Here is a 5,604-nt window from a genome sequence, read left to right on the forward strand (position 1 = left end):
CAATAGTATCAAAGAAAATATTCAGGACATAACAGCTGAGTGACTCGGGACGAGTCACATATTTGTGTTGGGGGCCTATTGGGTAGGGTCCCCCTAGGTTAAACATTTTGTCAAATATTTGTAAAGAATCCGCATTTTGAGGAGAGGAATGTGCTTCACACAATGTTTTAGGAGTCATAGGGGATTTGGGGAAGGTAAAATTCCCTTATTTTGTAAAAGGATGAGATTATGTTTTGAGTTCCGCCCATGGTTTGCGGACCATGGTATTGTAAGGGAAAAAGATATATAAAGGGTAGTAAGTGAAAGGTGATTCAATTTCTCATGTCTTGAGTTTGTAATTTTCATATCTATCTATGTTAGAGTGAAGGGGAAGGCTCCTGCAGTTGTGTGTGTGGATACCTTGGTAATTCTACAACTATGTGCGTAGGCCCCTGCAGTTGTGTGCACAGGGTCAAAAGGATTGTAATTGTGAAGATTTGAAGATAATAAAGAATATTTTGAAGGAAAATCTGTGTACTTACATGTTGTGCTTTATTTTATGTAATTATTGTTTACTTTTGTGATGCACAAGTAAAAGATAAGGTCATAATTGATGTATGAATGTTGTTGCAGTTAATTACAGTTAAGATTCGTTGATTTATGCACAATAAATAGGGTTTTAAATATGTGAATTAGTATTTTTGTATGAATAGATCGAATTCTGTATAATATTAAGTAAGATCATGTAGCACAAAAATAAATTTGTAAGTAAGACTAAGTCAAGATCCACACTCCATATCCTTCTCGATGTAGAACCTAGTTCCTACATCCCCCAATATTTCCTTGGGTGAGATTGCGATCTGCGTGAACAGATCATTACCGAAAGGGATGGTGGTATAGGGTTTTGTTGGTTAGTGCAGCTAACTTTTAACTTGGGTCTAAGCCCCTCAAGCCAACAAGTATGGCCAATGTCACCTGTGACAGTGTAAGGAGTGAAATATGTCATAAGTTTGGATATTAGAACAATGGATTACACACAAATCCACAAAAAATGGAGAATGACTCTTGTACCTATGATAACACTGGTGAATGGGAGCATTAATGGCTATAATTATTGGCTAGGAATACATGAATAGATATTTCTATGGAAATGGTAATCTAGATTGTAGAAATAATAGTGTTAGAAGCAATAACTACATTATGTCCTATAATGATGCCAAATGAAGATTTTGGTGATTGTGACAACAATAAATGTCAGTAAGTGATTTTCAAGTAGGCATGAGGGATATGATGTGCAGGATTGGTTCGTGACAGTGAAGGCATCGATATCAGTGAGGATTGGTGCCTAGGGCATTGGTCATGGTGTGTAAGCTCATAGAGCAAGCACAACCATAGAGGTTGGACTAGGAGAGGAGAGAATTGAGTGAGAGGATGCCCATAGTGATAAATAATAAAAAAAGTATTATACTAGAGTCAAAAAATTTATTGCCTGTAAATTGGAATACCATTGTAAGACCTGATAAGGCATGTGTACCTCTAGGAAATTAGCAATAAAGTCTGGAGTTAGACCTAGGTGATAGGGGAGCATGTCGTATTATCATATACCTAGGTTATAAAATTTGAGGGGGGTAGGGCTTGGAGGTGAGTGGTGCAAGCTCAAATTCGTAGTTTGTCCAGAATTGGTCAAGGGAAACCCAAGTCAATTATTAAGGGGCAGGGTGTTCAGGTAAAAATTGACTTGATAAAATCATACACGTCTTTCCATAAACATTGTTGGTTTTGGGCCCATGGTTTTGTGCCCATGGATTTCATGTAATGAAGTCTTTAAAAGGATTGGGAAGAATTCATTGTAAGGGATGAGGGAGGTGAGCAGTGAAGGCTCACTTAGACAACTTGGTTGTGTTTTGGCCATGGGACTAATGGAATTCCGTTAGTTGGTTTCTCCCATGATTAGGGTTTTCTAGGGTAAACTTTGTGTGCATTATGTTTATGTTTTATAATTTTTGTTGGTTGGTTTAATGTTCCTCTTAGTCAATCTATTTCTCCCCAGCTAATTTTAACACGGTTTTCTTGTTGTTGGCTCTCCCTGCTCTGTCTTTATTTTTTAATGATTTTGTTCCATCGTTCTAGGTGTTTGTTGCAGTTGGTTTCAAGACCTGAACTCCACTTATTCCTCCACTTTAATCTTTACTCAATTTTGATAGCATTTCAATAAGTGGCTCCCAATGTCGAGATGTCTCAAAATACTTACCCATTTGGATGTACCTATGGAGACCATTGTTTTGCTTTAGCTCTAGGTGCCACTCAAAGTCTTTGAAACCTAGCTTTGAGAATAGAGTATGGAAATATTGGTGTACATCAACACCTTCTAGTGTCTCTCATGTTACAAAGTTATCCAGCTCGTGTATTAGTCATCATACATTCCTACAATGTATGATTCCTCCTTAGGGGCATAAAAAAAACCTTCCCAAGTGGTCATGTCTTGAATATCACAAACTCATCTTTTTTTGTCTCCTGGTAGCCTTCCCACCAATATTTGACACGGGGAATGGATTTTAGGAGTATATATATTTTCATTGTTGGAAAATTTTTAGACACAATAATATCCCTCTAATATATTTAACCTTTTCTCCAAATCATTTGAATCTATGTGGCCTTCAAATACATGGACATCAAAGTTAACTTGTACTTTCAATGATGTTGAACCTCCAAATTTGCTAATGGTGGAAGGTGTATGCACTACTATTGGAATTCATTGAAGCATATGCACAAAATTGTCAATCAATGCATTCATCTTTCATAAGAGTGCTTCCTCCAGTAACAACTTGATAAGATCTCCCGCTCCATCATATCTCTTTCCTTTTTTCATGGGAGGCTACTTAGGTTGGCAAGAGCGATTGTTCCCAAGTGAAACTAACTTGGTACCAAACTCTTTGTACCCTAACCTCATCAAGAACATTAAATGAGAAATAACAAGGAGAAAATTACTCTAGTACCATTGATTCGAGTTGTAAAAGGAATGAAATGAAAGGAAATAAATGAAATGATACACATACATAGAAATATAACAAAAATCACACTGATATAGTGAAAACAGAACTTTTATTAATAAATGAAATAGAAAAATATTGTACCTCTAGGAAATTATCACTAAAGTCTGGAGTTAGACCTAGGTGATAGGGGAGCATGTAGTCTTATCAGATACGTAAGTTATAAACTTTGATGGGGGTAGGGGTTGGAGGTGAGTGGTGTGGGTTCAAATGGGTGGTTTGGGAAGATTGGTCAAGGGAAACCCAAATCAATTATTAAGGGAGGATTTATAGGTAAAACTTGACTCGATAAAAGAATAAATGTCTTTCCATAAACATTGTTGGTTTTGTGCCCATGTATTTCATGTAATGAAGCCTTTAAAGGATTGGGAAGAATTCATTATAAGGGGTGAGGGAGGTGAGCAGTGAAGCCTCACTTAGATAACTTGGTTGTGTTTTAGCCATGGGACTAATGGAATTCTATTAGCTAGTTTTTCCCATGATTAGGGTTTTCTAGGGTAAACTTTGTGTGCATTATGTTTATGTTTTATAATTGTTGTTGTTTGGTTTAGTGTTACTCTATATTTTTTTAATGAGTTTATTCCATCGTTTCTAGATGTTTTTTGCAGTCGATTTCTAGACCCGAACTCCACTTATTCCTCCACTTCAATTTTTACTCAATTTTGATAACATATCAATAAGTGGCTCCCAGTGTGGAAAATTCCAAGAAATACATATCCATTTGGATGTCCTTATGGATATCATTATTGTACTTTAGAACTAGGTGCCACTTAGAGTCTTCGAGACCTAGCTTTGAGAACAAGGTATGGAAAATAGTGGTGTACTTCATCACCTTCTAGTCTCTCTCATATTACAAAGTTGTCCAACTTGTGTATTAGTCATCATAGATTCCTACAAAGTAGAATTCATCCTTAGGGGCATCAACAAAATAATCACAAGTGGGGCATGCCTTACATATCACAAGCTCATCTTTGTTTGTCTCCTAGTAGCCTTCCCACCAATCTTTGACACAAGGAAGGGATTTTAGAAGTATAAATATTTTCATTGTTGGAATTTTTTTAGATAGAGTAATATGCCTCTAATATTTTTTACTATTTATCCAAAGCACTTGAATCTATGTGGCCTTCAAATGCATGGACATCAAAGTTAACTTGTACCTTGACTGATGTTGCACCTCGAAATTTTCCAATGGTTGAAGGTGTCTGCAATACTATTGGAATTCATTGAAGAATATGTGAAAAATTGTCCATAAATTCATTCATCTGGCATATAAGTGCTTCCCTAGTAACAACTTGATAAGATTTTCCGCTCCATCATCTCCCTTTTCTTTTTTCATGGAAGGCTACTTAAGTTGGTGGAGCGATTGTTCCCAAGCGAAACTAGCTCGAGACCAAACTCTTTGTACCCTAACGTCATCAAGGAGATGCACTGAGAAATAACAATTAGAAAATTGCTCTAATACAATTGTTGGCTACGTGGGGCTTGACCCAGGTTCAGCAGTGAGTTTAGCCAAGCAAATCCTCGTATTACTGGCCCTTTCGGTAATAGTATGTAGTGCACAGGCTGATGTCTCACTAGAGGTAGTATGGGAGGGTACTGGAACCAGGTTTCCGCACCGTAGGGATGTCTTGATGAAGTCTGGGAAGTTCGCAAACCGATTCTGCGCGCTTGCACTACTTTGCGTAGCCATTTGTCCTTCGCAACTTGTGCAACTAATTTTGCGTAGCTCTATAAAGGGTGCGAAGGTGTGATGTCTAGATCCTTTATCCTTACTATGATTTTATTATAGATCTTAACTTAATTATGTGGGTCCAATATTCTCATTAATTATTCAACATTTATAACCAATGTGCGCAATCATAAACCGTAAAGAGATGCATAAATATCACAGAAGCAATAAACACATAGTATTCCATAATCAACTTATCTTTTATTAATCCTCTGTTCAGGTATAATCCCAACTATGCCCTGCGCACTTAGCTGCAGCGGTCTGCGCACACAACTGTGGAATCTACCAAGCCTTTGCACACTCAGCTGTAGAGCCTCTTACTACCACTATGACCCAAGACTCAGACTTACAGACTGAGAGTGAATTCCTCATTCAAAACCCATATTACTTCTCAAATCTCAGACTAAGACTACCTTTTACACTTAGAGCCTCGCTTTATTTACACAATCCCATGGTCCACGGACCATGGGTAGGCCGTCACATTCTATATTTAATTACATTATTTTAGAGTGGACAACCCTATGCTCTTGCACTTCGCGCCCACATTTTGCGGGGTCTTTACATTACATTGACCAAAACTCGAGTTTTAAGCCCCAAAAACATGCTATAGGGGGATCCGCTGCCTAACAGTCCCCCAACAAAATCATCGTGACTCGTCCCGAGTCAGTCAGCTGGTGCAGTGATCCTAGCACGAAGTCCATCCAACTATGTCGATGTGGCACGAAGGTCTCCAACTCACCATGCTGCTATGCTCCATTTCTGCGGCTGAATAATTTGTGTCTGACTTGCTTCTCTGCTTTGATGCCAGCTTCTAGCACCTGCGTTTATAGTCCCGCACCTCTATCC

Source organism: Pinus tabuliformis, chromosome 8, assembly GCF_031772625.1.
Source record: "Pinus tabuliformis cultivar Carrire ecotype Pingquan chromosome 8, CPIR1, whole genome shotgun sequence".
Taxonomy (NCBI): Eukaryota; Viridiplantae; Streptophyta; class Pinopsida; order Pinales; family Pinaceae; genus Pinus; species Pinus tabuliformis.